Source organism: Anolis sagrei, chromosome 3 (genome assembly GCF_037176765.1).
Source record: "Anolis sagrei isolate rAnoSag1 chromosome 3, rAnoSag1.mat, whole genome shotgun sequence".
Classification (NCBI taxonomy): domain Eukaryota; kingdom Metazoa; phylum Chordata; class Lepidosauria; order Squamata; family Dactyloidae; genus Anolis; species Anolis sagrei.
In genome coordinates, this window is record NC_090023.1 from 116,299,552 (window position 1) to 116,316,371 (window position 16,820).

Sequence of the window (16,820 nt, forward strand, 5' to 3'; positions counted from 1 at the left end):
TAAAACATGCACGCACATCTATCCCATCAATCATTGTCAAACCCCACCCACCCCTTCCAAGAGAGCAACAACCTTGCCCCTCTGTCAGTTCTGAAGGCCTGGAGAGCGTCAACAGAAAATGTCTTGCTGGTGGAGGCATGCAACAGAGGCAGTGTGCATAGATGGGCAACACAAGTAGGGAAAGCATGTGTTTTTTCCTTCAAAAATATACAAATGTTTGAGAGCCAATATGTACAGTAGTTAGAATAACCCTGTCCTCAACCAGCTGCCATTCATATGCGTCAATTGCAGTGCCCATCTTCTCAGAAGATTATTATTATTTATTTCATGTTGAAAGCATTGCATATATAAGTATAAAACTGATAAAAATAGAAGGAGCACAAGCGGCTAAATAATCTTTGATCAAAACCGGGCAAGAGACCACATTGCCTGGAGCTTTAAACAATTCTTCCTCTGTGCTTGAGGCAGGGCATTGTGGACAAGCATACAGAGGAGTGGTGGTTCTCATGTAGCTTTTCCTTGTTGAGTCTACTGGGAGGAGGCTGATAGCCATGCAGTGGATGGCTTTCACAGTGTTCAACCTTATTTCTCTCACAATTAGCAGCAACTTCCCATTGCACATCCAGGGGCAATGCCAGCTAACGTGTAGAGTCTATGAACAGGTGTAGGTTTGAGACATCCTGTGATAATTCTGCATGTTTCGTTCAGTGCTATGTTCACCTGCTTCGTGTGAACAATCTTGTGCCAAACAGGGCAGGCATACTCAGCAGTTGAGTAAGACAAGGCCAGGGCTGATGTTCTTATTAATTTTGGGTCATCTCAGGAGATGCTGTTCACCAGATTTTAGACAAGGATGGGTTGTAGGTCAGAATAGAACTACTGGGTGAATGCGGAGCCTGAGATTTGGATCTTCACATTCCTCCCTTGAGACCATTGCCCCAGTCAGTTTGGCTAGTTGTGACGTTATCTGAAAGATTCCGAGAGCTGTAGTCCAAAATATGACTTTTCTGAACTGTATATCTCTAATTTTATTTTTTGTACATTTCTAGATGATTTTTAATAATTCTCAAACATACTGTTCCTCAGCTCTATAGATAGATCTTCATATCCTTGGGTTCTGAATCCACAGATTTACCCAACCATGGCTTTGTTTAACCTAAAAAGCAAACCTTGATGTTGCCGTATATGCTGACGTGTAGGCATATTCTTCTGTAGCATCCTAACATTTCACAGATCCTCAGACTCTCCCTGAAACTTGTTTGTATTGTTTGGTGTTTTTTAAAATAAAGATGCCATTTTATTATGCCATTGCATATAATGAAATGTAAGCATCTACAGATTTTAATATCTATCGGGGAGGGTCCTGGAACCAAACCCCAAAGGATATTCATATTCTCCTGTATTTTTAAAAAGTTCATCTTCTTTCCTCAAATACCTACAAATTGAGATTTCAGCACCATTGTGAAAAGGTAGCAAATGTGACTCAAGGTGCTCTGGGAGACAATCCAGATTGACAAAATATTAAATGAATCAGCATAGATAGTTCACAATAGCAGAATGACAACACCCCCCCCCCCCCCCACAAAAAACCATGTGGAACACCATGTAATGAAATCTCCTTGATTTCCAGATTCATGGGCTGAATCTGAATTTCTGATGGTCTAGAACTCCCATTGGTAGCACCTTGTAGATGGTAAAACAAGGATAATTCACATTCCCATAAGTTCAGGATCGATACACTTGAGTTTTAACAAATTTGTATATACAACAGAAAGTGAAGTTGCCATATGGAGTAATATGCAACTATATGGTTAATGCACAGCTTGGCCCTTAGTCTTGGATTCTAGCTGGGAGTGAGTTCATCAGAGAATCAAAGGTATTTGTACAAAAAGCAAATCACTGTGGGAGAGCATTTCTTGCTTGGTTAAAGGAATTCAGTTTAAAAATCCCCATTTCACTCATCATTAGCAGGGCTTAGTTTCCAGGGTTCCGGTAGCACAGGATGTGCATGGGAACAAAGTAGTTGCGATAAGTGATTCATTTTCCCCCAGTTATATTGCACCTGCTCATTATCAGCTCACAGGAAATCTGTTAATTGCAGCCACAGCATGTGTGGCTAAACCCTGAACAATGACAAGACCTCCGTAGTGCAAGGCTCCTGTCCCATACATCGTCTGTCAGCCGCATGCTTTACCTACTGTGGGATTGAAACACCACTGTTCCCTGGTTTCCTACAGACATTGTCAGCATGGTATGGGAAACACTTATACAGAACTATCTCTGGTAATCAAGGGCCTCTTTTGGGGGATGTATAGTTTTTAATGAAATACAGAATATTTACAACATTCAAATAACCAAATCCATTTAAAAAAGTTATATTGATGCTATAATTATTTACATTCACTGAACATTTTTCATGATTTTTACAGTAAGCAAATCCATCTTGCCCTTCCCACATATACAACTGATGATTCATCCTGAAAATGCATTTATTAATTGATTAAAATATTTGTACCCTGCCCTAGGTCAGGTGATCTTAGTGCTGCAGATAAGCCACTATTTATGACCCAGCTTAGGCACTACTCTAATATGTGTTGGCATCAGGACCGATTGGCTCAGTGTGAAGGTGTTGCCAGATGTGCTGCACTTGTTTAATGTCAGCAGGCCACAAGGCTAGAAGCCAAGGGGAGGGGACTGTGGGAAAAACCAGTGAATGCAGTCACTTGGGCCTACTGGGCCATTTGGAAGAAGACAGAGAGCACTTGTTTATTGAGTCAACATAGTGTGAGGTTTTGACATCAGAAGTGCCCATGCAACTGGAACGAAAGATGGGACCAATCTCTCCACTTTCTTCCTGGTTGTGCTGATTTCAAAATGGGACACCAGAGATGACCAGGACCTCGCATAGAGCTCTGTGAGCAGTGGCATGACCCATCCCCCTTTCCCTCCACTGATGATCATAAGGAAAAGTTGATGGTGGTGGATCATTGGACGTGTCCAAATTATCCAGCCATCCCAATGGCCCTGAAACCTCTGGATACTTTAGAGCATTGTTTCTCAAATTCTACTCCTCTTAGTATTTTGGACTTCAGCTCCCAGAAATCCCATCCAGCTTACCAGCTGTTAGGACTGGTTTCCAGCAGTCTCTGAAGCATCCTCATGACTTACATGAGGATATCCCAGGTGGCGCAATGGGCTAAACCCTTGTGCCAGCAGGATTACTGACAAAAAGGTCTGCAGTTTGAATCCAGGGAGCGGGATGAACTCCTGTCTGTCAGCTCCAGCTTCTTTCAGGGACATGAGAGCAGCCTTCCATAGGATGGTAAAACATCTGGGCGTCCCCTGGGTAATGTCCTTGCAGATAGTCAATTTTCTCACACTTGAAGTGACTTGCAGTTTCTCAAGTCACTCTTAACAATAATAAAAAAAATGACTGACACAGGGCAAAGCTGGTTTAACCTAGAAAAACTCCAGATTAATCTAGCATCTTTCTATGTCCTTCTTCCATCAATAAGCAATGGTTGCGGCAAAAAAGCTTTTAATTTGCTTTAGTTTCTTTCTTTCTTTCTTTCTTTCTTTCTTTCTTTCTTTCTTTCTTTCTTTTAAAATTGCTTTTATTTGGTTAGTGTCTTAAATTAACCTGCTCCATGTTATAATTGTATTTTTTAAATTGAAAAAATTGATTTGATTGTGATATCTTGTTTAAGAAGAAATGGTGCAAATATAACATCCCTGAGATATGTAGCCTTTTTCATTTTATGCAGCGTTTTGTAAATCTTCCATAATTTACTTGTAGCAAGGGAAAGTTTCAGTAAATCTTTGATGTGATCCTTTATTCTAGGAGCCAAACTTTGCTGAGTGTATTGTATACAATGGAAGTTGACATAATGTGATTGAAAGTGGTGCAGGTACAGAGTAGAATATTCAATGACAGCGGGAGGTCTTTTGTTATTCCCCTTAGTCACTAACTTATGTATAATTTCAAGTTTTTGCTTGTCTGTTATGCAGTGCTAATCTACATGTTTGATCACAGAGCCAATGAAGTTGGTCTGTGGTCTAATGGGATCAAAACAAAGACTATAATTATTTTTGCCCCATCCATCAATTACTACAGGTACTTCATGATCAAACACTTTGGATTTCAATATTTTTTCTTTTCTAGAATCTAGATTTATGAACTGGTTTTGTTCAAACCTGACTCTTAGACTTAGTTTGGCATACCAAATATTTTTGTGAAAGTTCAGTACTGATTGGCAAACTTTGGCTTTTGGGGAAGAAATGGCTGGTTGGGTCTATTTTGCATGGTACTTTGGGAATAGTTTTTAAGGATTATAGATGCTACCAGACAAACTTTTGTTTCATTTAGATGAAGCAATGTAATCAACATCAAGCTGGGTGATTCCAGGCAAATATCTCTTTGTACGTGCAAAGTTGTATCAGAATGTCTAATGCTCCCAATTTTCGTGTATCAAGTGCTGAGAAACAGAGATGGGTTTTTTTCTTGAGATCTTGTTGCTGAATATCTTAGATATTTTGGAATTGATATTTTTTTACAAGTTGTAATCATGTATGTTTGGAATTACAGACAGGTAAAAAAAAGTTCAGAGCCATGGTAGCACAGCAGTTAAAGCTGCTAGCTGCAGAAAAAGGCTACTGACCTGAGGGTCAACAGTTTGAAGCTACAAGTAGGGATGAGCTCTCAACTGCCAGCCTTAGCTTCTGTGAATCTAGTATTTTGAAAACATGCAATGTGAGTAGATCAATAGTTACTGCCCTGGCAGGAAGGTAAAAAGGGCACCCCATGCAGTCATGCCAGCAAAAAGATCAGAGAAGACTACAGACAGCAGGCTCCTTTGGCATGGAAAATAGAACAACAGCACTTCCACATAGGCAGAAGTTGAGCATCGCCTCCAGGCACCGGAAATGGAAAAAGGGGAGGACCTTTATCTTATCTGTGTATTGTATGTTGTTGTTCATGTAAAAAGGCATTGAGTGTTTACCTTATATGTACTGTAATCCGCTCTGAGTCCCTCCGGGGAGATAAAGCAGAATATAAATAAAGATTATTATTATTATTATTATTATTATTATTATTATTATTATTATTATGAGATTGCAAATTTATATGTATAATTATATGTATAAAATACATGGGACGTATTTTTGCAAACCAAAAATCAAAAGCCACTGAGACAGGAGTAGGAATATGAAAAGCATGGCTGCAAATGGTTATTAACATTCAATGGTATATGACATAATATAGGTTTCTTAAAAACAATCAAGTCAGAAAACACAGTAATGCTGTTATACCTATTTCTCCCCTTGTATGGTAAAGGCTTTAGCTGCAAGTGTGTGCATTTTACACACATCTATATTTAGTACAAAAAGGGATAACACATACTGAGCCAAATTGGAGCAGGAATTCTGTCTCCAAATGATGTTTTTGTATAAAATGACTGCTCAAGGCAAGTTCTAAATCATGTCCAGAATTGACATTTCTATGACAACTCCAGCTTCATTTGTTATTTTTTTTTATAAAACAAAGTTGTATTACAGATACACAGTGTCCAACTAAAGAGGGGAGAAAGTCATGTGCGTACATTGCTGTGAACATAAAAATCTGCCAGACTCTTTATCGACATGCAGATCAGGGCATGTCACCCCTGCTTTCGTTTTTGGCCGGTTTTCACCTGCTTTTTAAAGCCTTTCTGAGGGTTTTAAGATATGTGTGTGGAATTGAACAGTGGCTGTCGTCAAACTATTCTGTTTTGTGGAGGTTTTATTTATATTTTAACGTTAGGGGGTGAAAATATTTTAAGGAGGCTTGGGTGACTTTAGGAGATTCAAACTGGGGTGCCATGGATCCAGTGTGGTCCACAGGTCACAGTTTCCTCACCCTCTAGAAGAGACCAAGTGTATAGCTGTCAGGCCACCTGCATAACTAAACCCCATTGTGGTTGTTGAGTTGCTGGAGGTATTAGTTGGCAGCAAAAGTAGAAGATCTTCCCCAGTTATCTGTAATCTGCTATCTGGCCTGCTCTGCAAGCAGTGTAGCTGTTTGAACGGTTGGGAGGGAACTTAGGTGGATTCGAAATTGGTTGACTGGCTGCTTACAAATGGTTCCTTCTCATTCTGGAAAGAAGTGACCATGTTTGGAAGTATCGACAGGTTAAAAAAAAAGTTCAGAGAGCTGTGGTAGCAAAGCAGTTAAAGCTGCTAGCTGCAGAAAAAGGCTACTGTCCGGGGTTCTGTCCTGGGCCCAGTGCTCTTCAACATCTTTCTCAATGACTCAGATGACAGAAGAGAAGGCCTGCTTATTAAATTTGCAGATTGCACCAAATTGGGAGGGATACCCAGAGGATCCCACAGGAATAGATCAGAATCCAAAATGAGCTTAATAGATCCAAAGCTGACAAAATGAATTTTAACAGGGAGAAATGTACATTACTACATTTTGGCAATAAAAATGAAATGCACAGATAATAGATGGGTGACACCTGTCATGTATCATGTTCTGCAGTTGATGGTGGTCGGTGGTGTCAGTCCTAGCAGTTGGTGATGGAAGGGGGTCAATGTCAGTTCTAACCTCTGTCAGTTCTAAAGGGCAGGGTAATCTGTAAGTAAGAATTTACAGGTGAAACCAATTAATGGTGGAAGCATGCAAGAGATAGGATGCAGCTGAGTTTAACTGGATATAAGGAGCTAGCCTGGAGACTGATCTTTGGGAGAAAAGTATTTGTAGTATTTGGCTGTGGATGCCACTGGTTTTCTCCCCCCTCCCCAGGTTTGTGGATTTTCAGTATCTTGACCCGTCTCCTGAACTCTTGGAACCCTGGAACCTTGAATCTCTGGACTGGCTATTGACAATGGTCTGTGGATTTTTGGTATCCTGACCTGTCTCCTGACCTCTTGTAACCTTGAATCACTGGACTGGCTATTGACTATAGTAGAGACTCTTGAATCTTGGACTTTAATCATTGAACTCTTGGCATTTGACTACTGGATTGAACCTTCTAACTATGGTGCTCTCCTGAACCTGAATTGCCATTTGCTACCAGTCTTTCTATTTTGCGGCTGGGTGCTATCTTTGTTTTATACTTAAACTATGAAAACAGTCAGACAGTAAGTGCTGCTTTAATTAAACAGTTTGACACAAGCTGGGTGTTTGTTTTGGTTCACCTCTGCCTGTGTCCTGGCAGAGCCCTGGCATGGTGACAACACCTGATTCAAAACAGCCCATGTGAAAGGGATCTAGGAGTCTTAGTAGATAACAAACTGAACATGAGTCAACATTGTGATGCGGCAGGTAAAAAAAAACAAACCCCAATGTGATTTTAGGCTGCATCAATAAGAATATAATGTTGAGATCAAGGGAAGTCATAGTTCCACTCTATCCTGCTTTGGTCAGATCTCATCTGGAATACTGTGTCCGGTTCTGGGCACCACAATTTAAGAGAGAAATTGACAAACTAGAATATGCCCAGGGAAAGGCAAGCAGAATGATCAAAGGTCTGGAAGCCTAGCACTATGAGGAAACTTGGTGTGTTTAGTTTGGAGAAAAGAAGGCTGAGAGGGAACATGATAGTCATGTTTAAATATTTGAAAAGAGATCACATTGAGGAGAGGGCAAGTTTGGATTCTGCTGCCCTGAATATGGAACAACGGATTCAAATTGCAGAGAAAAAGGTTTCACCTAAACATTGGGAAGAACTTCTTGATGGTAAGAACATACTGCCTCAGAGCATGGTGGATTCTTCTTCTCTGTAGGTTTTTAAGCAGAGATTGGATGGCCATCTGTCAGGAGTATTTTGATTGTGTGTTCATGCAAAACAGGGGTTTGGACTGGATGGCCATAGTGGTTTCTTCCAACTCTATGATTCCCCTTTTCCTTCTTTACTTTTTACCTATCTTCTCTATGCAGATCATGTTTTCTCTCAAATGATGAATTGAGATGTATGTATGTATGTGAGGACCATGAGTCAGGAGAAGAAGGAAGGGGTTTGCCTTCCAATAGCTGAAGAAGAGCCTACGGAGGAGGAACAGTTGAACCTGCTTGAAAATGATTCTGTTATGCAGGAGCAGGTCTCTGTGGGGACAAGCAAGTTAGAGCAGAATAAAGATGGTCAGGAGAGAGGGTAGAAGTTGATGTGCTTCACCTAGCTACATGTGAGACTCGATCCAGCTGTGCCAGTCAACGAGACTGGCTCAACAGAAGGAAGACCAAGTGTTGAGTAGTTAGAGAGGAGCATAAAGGAGGGATACTGAGAGCAGAACATTACTGGTAGTGATGGTTTATATTTGGATTCTTGGATCTGCATTACACTACATGGAGTTTTGATGAGTTGCCTTTTGACCTCAGACTGAATACTTGGACAATGTGTTTTGACTGCTACTGTGTTTAGAATACCTTCCATGTATGACCTTGGACTGCTTTTGGATGCGTTTGTGAGCTGGCTGCGTATTAAACTTGGACTGGTCTCAGCATTCCATATTATTGTTATTATTACTATTATTATTATTTATTCATTTTTTATCTTGCTTTTCTCCCATGGGTGGGATTCAAAGTGGCAAAGCTATAAGATTAAAGAGACTCTTTCTGTATATGACTGCCTATGCCGTCGAGTCATTGACTCAGTGTCCTTGACAACTGGCCAGTCATCTGCAGGTTTTATTTACAAGACGTGCCCTATAATGCTAAATATATGCTGAGAAGATTTATGTGTATGGAAGGGGGGGGCATTGTTACATGGCTATCGGTGGCGCTCCAATTAAGGGTGAGCATGGAGCCCTCACCTCACTTTACCAGTCAGCATAGTAATCACATGAAGGGAAGCAAGGAGTGTGCATAGTGTGTGTAGCTTTCCCCCATAGAGCTGGCAACACGAGGGGTTCCCATGTTGCCAGATCTATGCCAGCTCCATGTGATTGGTCTGCGGGCTGGCGAAGCCCTACTCTAAGAGGAGCACCGCTGTTGGCTGCCACCGGCATGTGACGCAGTCCAGAGAGAGAGAGAGAGAGAGAGAGAGAGACTTGGCAGTCATTCATTCAAGTTGTGAGAGATGCTATTAATTCCTATATTGCTGCCCATGCAAGATGCAGTTTTGATATTGGTGATTGTGATACAAAAACAGTTTAAACAGCAACTGTGGCAGCTATTGAAATGGAATCAATTCAAGCCATGTGAGGAATTTCAACACACTTTCCAAGGGAGATCCCTCTCCACTCATTCTCAGTTTTATTTTGAGTTGTTGCTGAAGCCTAGAAAAGCACTCTCTATGCCAATGGCTCCCAACCTGTGGGCCACGAGACTTAAAATAAGGTCCGTGGCTCTAGATTATTAAATATGGTTTTCTATGGATGAGCAGATGGTGACTATTGGATGGCATATGTTCTGTATCGGAAACTAGACTTGATGTGGTATATCCAATGCAATTTTCTGAACCAACACCCCAAATAACCAAACCGAATCAAAAGTTGACCAAAAACTGATTTGTAACTATTTTGGTACTAATGTTAGAGAGTGGTCCCTAGTCAAGTGGTTGTTCCCTGGTCAAAATAAGGTTGGGAATCACTGCTCTGTGCCAGTGTAGTCTTTGAAACATGTGAAATATGGAGCATACACAGGTAGTTTTTCCCTTGCTGTTGAGCAACTGAGTGTTTCCCAACTGAGAGAGGACTGACACCAAATTCCTGCTCAGGATTCATATTTCTGATGAATTCTGCTGTAGAAATTGGTGGTGTAGCCCCTTTTTTCTCCTTTTCTCATCCATTGAAGTGGTAAGGAACTATCTGGAACAGCTTCTCAGCACATCAATTGCAGAGAGTAGAGAAGGATCTCAGTTCCTTTGAAGGAAGCTGCGAAATCCAGCAAGAACCCCCATTGGAGCTCAGACCTTCCTGTCAGAACTGTTAAGTTTGTTTATTAGAATTACAGTGTGTGGTTTCTCAAGGAAGAGATTGTGCTTGGAGAAAGTCTGGAAAATAACAGAAAAAATAGTGGGGGGAGGAATGTGTTTTTACCATTTTCCCCTTAAGAACTTCCTTTCCAGATTTCCAATTGAGGTTTTTTTTTGACAAGGTTGAGGAAAATTAAAAAATATCACTCTTAGGAAATATTTTCCTTTTTTTGAAATTATTTTATTAACTATTTGACACCAACAATCTAATATATAATCAGAAAATATACATTCAAAAATAACGTGTCTAGATCTGTATTCATATGGCAACTTGTGCAAAATAAGTATAACATACTTTACCATTCACTCAAATTTAAGACATTTTCAAAGCAAAATCCATGCAAACTATTTTTACCTTTTTCGAATTAATACCTAGTTTTACTTAATATCAAAACATGCTTCTTCTGGTTAATATTGTGATTATACCACAATACTATTTATTTACCACAAAGTGTGTGGTTTCTGCTTTTAACTTTTCTTTTCTCTGTCTCAAAGGAGAAAAAGTCTGTTTTTTCCACATGTACTCCTCCCCAAATTAAAATTGCACATCCTTTCTCCAACTTTAAAAAATCTTGCAAATTAAAATCATACACATAAACTTCTGCATGATGAACTACAAATATCAAATTAATCTTCAGTAATATTGAGTTGCTTGGGATTTGGAGAGCAGGGAGATGGTTTTGGGAAAGGACCCTAGTTAACACAACCAGAATAAGTAAAAATGGCTAACAAAACATTATATGCTGCTTTTTATGATGTAAACAAACACAATTACAGTTGGCACTTTATGTTCACAGAGATTAGGGGCACAAGACCTCCACAAAAGTGGAAAAACTATGAATATTATAAGTCCTCCACCTTTAAACATGCAGACCTTTCTCAATAACCGCATTTCTTCACCAGACTTTAATTCCTCCCATTCCTCTCCTTTAGATCTCCTGTACCGCAACAGCAGCCGGCAGATTTTAACTGATACTCTTAGGTAGTGGTTCTCAACCTGTGGGTCCCCAGGTGCTTTAGCCTACAACTTCCAGAAATCCCAGGTGGTTTACCAGCTATTAGAATTTCTGGGAGTTGAAGGCCAAAACACCTGGGGACCCACAGATTGAGAACCACTGCTGTTAGGGATCCCCCCTCCACCTTTCTTCTCCTCACAAGTTATTTCTCAGCTCTTCATAGAATGAAGATTTGTAGAATGAGGATTAAATCAGTAGCCTGAGTAAACTGTCCTATCTCAAAATAGAGTTCCTTAATAAAGATTTTACAAAACACAGTACAAAACAAGGCTTAAGAAGAAGCAGACATGTATCTGTCTTGCACTTACTGATGCATCTATGTTATATGTACTGATGTGCAGGCAAGTGTTCTTGTATTTATCATGTAAATATATGACAAAGATGTAGTAACTTTTTGCATGAAAAGCTAAGTTATCTAGCAGGAAGAAAACGTGCAGAGCATGCCAAGTTAGCCTGCCAGGCTGGGAAAACCTTAGAATATTTGGCCCATATAGTTTTGCATGACTGACCAACCAAATATGGGAGCCCACCAAATACCTAGTCTCCTCGTTTAGTGACTTCTAGGTGTTGCAGCCAATAGTGCTATTCAGGCATTCATTCATGGACTCTACACACGATACATGTATGTGTGTGTGTGTAGAGAAAAAATCTACATGTATAAAACAGACCCCCTTCTCAAACATCTCTATAGATGACAGAAAGGAGGAGTTGGGTGGATGTGGCTGGAGGGTTATCCTGTGCATACCATGGTTAGTTTTCTTCTTCCATTCTAGATGTTTCTTTTCAAAGGGAATGTCCCAGCTAATTAAATTATCCAGAAAAGGAATGCACTGGCTGTGCTATTTGTTTCTATCAGTTATTTGTGTCCCTTCTCAGGGCTTTGTGGCCCCTGGGTATCTGTCTTTCGTACTTCTCTGCTGGGAAAAAAGGGGAAAACAAACAAACAAACACATATCTGAAGGCAGTGAAAGGCGAGAAGAACTTAGAGGAATCGGCTCTATTTGGAAACTATCACATTGGAGAATGTGATGTTTTGGAATGCCGTGCTTGGAATAGTTTCAAGGTTCAGTGATAAAAACTCTAATAACAATTTTGGAGAGAGAAAAAGAACACTCTGCTGGATGAGACACAGCAGGGAATCTGGGGATCCAGGAGCAGAACTGGCAACTAGATCATAAAGCTCAATTTCCCCCCTGCAAATGGACAGCATGGATGTTTCTTAGGTCAGAAGTGGGGAATGTGTATCTCTCCAGATATTGTTTGATTGTGACCCCTACTGTTTCTTATTATTAGCTATGCTGGCTAGGTTTGATGGGACTTTCTGTCCACCAACACCCATCTCACATTCCTTTATCCCTCTTTCAGGTGACTGGAAAAGGGCAAAGTCTGGTGGTTGGTTCTGTTTCTGGACCCCCAATATTCCTTTTTCTCTTCTGTTGTCCATTGTTTTATACTGTAGCACAGGGCAGCAGCAGTGGTTGCTAGTTTTATCAGTATCACTGGAAGAATGGGTTGGCTGTGGGTTTTAGTTCATTGTTGGAAGCAGCTATCTGGGATGTTGACCCTATTCTGGAAATAGGATAAAACACTTTGGATTGCTCTTTTAATTTCAGAGTAAAATCCAGACTTTGTTTCACTGTCTTCTGAGTCAACAGTGCCACTTAGATGGAGAGCTCCACAAGCTGAAAACCATGTTTGTCTATGTGTATCTGTTCCTTGATAATTGTAGTTAACTGAGATCCTGAACTCTCACCATGCAAGAGTCATGTGTACATTTAGGATGTTCCTCGAAATGTGAATGTGTGCATATACACACTCCATGGAAGTAAAACCTGATAGCATTTAATCCTACATGTTGTCAAACTCATTTTTGTTCACCTGTATCTACACCAGCGGCTGATCTCATGAAACCCTCTTATAGTGCTGAGGCTTATTAAATTTGGTTTTCTGTGGGTGAGCAGATGGCAATTACTATATGGTATATGTTCTGTATCAGAAACTAGAGCTGATGTGGTCTATCCAATGCAATTTTCAGAATCGGCACCCGAAATAACAAACCAAATCTAAAGTGGACCAAAAACTGATTTGTAATCCTTTTGGTACTAATGTTTGAGAGTGTCCCTGCGCAAAAAAAAGGTTGGGAACTATGGCCCTAATGCTTCCTTTTTGCTTTTTTGTAAGTAATACCCTTTATGTTAAATTACTGGGCCAAAAGCTTACTATATGTGGGCTGGGCTCACTCCACAGCACCCCCCCCCCCAAAAAAAATCAGAGTCAATACTGTCAAAGGGCTTCAGTTTCATGTCCTACACTGACTGGTCAAAATTGTATGTGTCTATTTCAGTTTAAACACCAAAAGCTTATTGCTTTATTGATGATGCTTTAAAGTTTTTTTTAAAAAAACCAAACAAACAAAAGGAACCCATGTGATGAAGAAAACTTAACTTAAAAAAAATCATGATTTGAGCTTTGAATAAAATACTTGGGAATGCTTTGGAATGGGAGGGGTGGAAGTCCAAACATCCTGGGATCAGGAATATCCAGGGATTTTGCATCAATTAATTCAGCTATCCATAGCTTGCAAATGGGCCGTACAGAAAACTGACATGTTCCAACACATTAGCTGGTTCAGAATTTAGTGCACTGCTACGCTGGGAAGATTCTAAAGAGGTATGATTATAGTTCATCCCCTTTTAGTTCCTTCTTCATTTACACTGATTTGATAGAACATCATACCTTAAGTAAATGTTGCATGAAAATGCATCTGGCATGTCTCTTCAAAGGTTTGTTGGCTTTTGTCTTTCAAACTACCCCCTCTATTAATCCAAGCACAAGTGACTTGCTTTAGAATAACACCTAATGTCTATGGTATTCTGTGCTGTATGGAATGTCTACTGGATGCAGGATCAAAGAAAGCAGGTTTTAACTCAAACGGGGACATGTGGGAGATTTAAAAAATGGAAAACATCAATGACCGCTTTGATGATGGTGTTGAAGGAGCTTATGTATCTGGTTCCTGCAATGTCCATTTTGGAGGCTGACACTGGAACCCATCTTTGGCTCAGATTCTGTTAGTTTTCTTCTTTTGCAATATCTAAATTCAGCCCTGGAGGAAGTACACAGATGGCAGATTTCAGAGGAAAGCAGTTTCCAGCTGCTTTTCATTCAGGGTTTGTAACCACTGATTGGAATAGAGTTTCAAGTGGTATGACTTGGAACTGCTGCTGTTTCTAAATCTCACATTAAAGACTCCCAATATTTATTTAGCTTTTAATCTCTTTGGAATGTCGGTAATAGCGACAGTTTAAAAGACATTCAGTATAGCACATGATCGCAATTGGATGCACTAATTGCATCCACAGCCGTTATTTTTGGAGTGGGGAGGGGATCCTGAAATTCCCATCCTTTGATCACTAAATTTTTGTCAAACATTCAGAGGTAACACAGCCAGGATCTGTTTCTGAAGACTTTTTTTATTTTGCAGGTCTGATTCGTGGCAAATTTCAATTAAATACATTAATGTCAATCCAATCGAAATTTGTCCCATGGCAAAATGCTTGAGATGCGCAAATGTCCAGACCCACAACTTGAAGCATTACTTTTTCAGACTACAACTCCCAGAATCTCCTCATTGGGATTTCTACTGTCCATACTTCAGGGAAGATTAAACAAAGTATAAATACTACTACTACTAACAACAATAAAAACAACACTTTCTGGAGAGTTCTGGGAAAGATAATCCCCAAAATGGATATTTTCCAAGCATTGCTCATATTACACTCCTCTGGAGGAATGTAGAAGGGGAAGACAAGGGAGAGATATAGATCTTGGGCAAATGACCTGTCTGAAACAACTCCCAGATAGCTGGTTGATGGTCATATGAGCTGGGATATTCTGGGAATCGTTGTTTGCAGCATACATTTTCCCATGCTCTTTAGGGATGTGCAGATCAAGTTTCTTAAGTTATGTAGGAAACTTTGTATAAATTGGTACACTTGGTACACTTGTATACCGCTAATATCTCAGCCTAAAATGGCGACTCACTGCCTTCATTCCTCAACCTCAAGATAGTCACCAAAATCAGTAGCCATAAAAGTTGTAAAGTCCTTTAGGGTAATATTAGAAGGCCTGTAATTCTGGTTTTGGCCATGTTCTACCAAATTCTCTATCCCATTTACTTTGGGAAGGGGCTTCTGAGGGCCCATCCACATAGTGCCTTTATCTCAGGAGCTTCCTGTTCAAGTGGTAGGTGGCCAAACAAAGTCCCCTGAAAACACGGGACGAATCGCTACAAAACGCTTAAATGTCAAAAATCAAATCTGATTTGAAATGGATTATCTTGGTCTACACTGCCATATAATCCTGTTTCAATATTCTTTATTGAATTTCTTAAATATGTGACATCGAAAGAGGGGGAACAATACATGAATAGAAAAGTTTGGAAATTGGGGGCCTTAGAGTCCCTAGGGTCATTAGATGGGTAAAACAATAGGAAGGGGGGGGGGGTGGGGGAGAGAAAAGGGAGGAGAGGTGTGGGATAGAGGTATTGGGTAGGGGAAGAGAGGGAAGAAAAATACTGGACACTTCCGTTTGGTCCACAGATGGATTACGTATTATTAAGTATTTAAATGGTCCTTCATTCGTTCATCATTTTTTGATCTATGTAATCTATTATTTATTTGGCTTGGTTATTGTTGGTCAATTATTTCTGGATATTCTTTAGGTATTCTTTGCAATAGTCCCAGTTGATCCGTCTCTCCTTGTTCTGGTTTTCCATTAAGCTCGATAGTCTTTCCAGATCCATAAATTCTATAATCTTTTTAGTCCATTCCTCCGCGGATGGGATTTCTTTTGTTTTCCACTTTTGAGCTATTAATGTCCTTGCCGCTGATGCGAGGTAGAAAAAGATTTTTTCCTCATTTTTCTTCCAAACTAAGTCTGTCATATTTAGTAAGTAGTATTCTGGCTTCATTTCCAATTTTGTTTTGGTTATTTTTTGTACATGTTTATGGACAGTGGACCAAAATTGTTGTATTCCCTTACATTTCCAAAACATATGATAATAAGTTCCTGTTTCCTTCCTGCACTTCCAGCATAGATTGCTGTGATTTTTATTAATTCTAGATAGTAAGGCTGGCATTAGGTGCCATCTGTAGAACATCTTATGGCAGTTTTCTAGGATGGATATGGCTTTTGTGAGTTTAGTTTTCTTTTTCCAAATTTGCTCCCATTCTCTGAGCCATATGGTCCTACCTATGTCTCTTGCCCATTTGTTCATACTTTCTTTTATCAATTCCTTTTCATTGTTCCATTCTAGTAAGCTTTTATATAGTGTCGCGATAACTTTCTTTTCTTTCTTCATTATCTTGTCCCAGATGGTCTCAGTCTCGGAGAATCCTTTCTTACTATCTTCTTTAAAACAGTCTCTTGCTTGCAGATACTGGAACCAGCCCAGTTCTTCTTCTGTCCCTGAGTTCATCCATAGATTTAAGACGCCATTGGGTATTTTCTTTTGTTAGCAGGTGGTTATAATTGAGCCATTTTTTTCTGGGTAGTTCTTTCTTATGGAAGGCCTCTGAAGGCGATACCCATCTGGGCGTTTTGGTGTAAAAATAACCTTTATACTTTTTCCACACTTTTAAGAGGGCAGATCTTATATAATGATTGTTAAATGATCTTTCTATTTGGTCTTTCTCATACCAAAGGTATGCATGCCATCCTCTTCTTACATTCCATCCTTCTATAATTAGAACCCTTTTAGGTTCAAGGTTGGCCCACGCCACCGCCCAAGATAGTGCGCATGCCTCAAAATAGAGTTGTAGGTCTGGCATTGCCAGGCCTCCTCTAT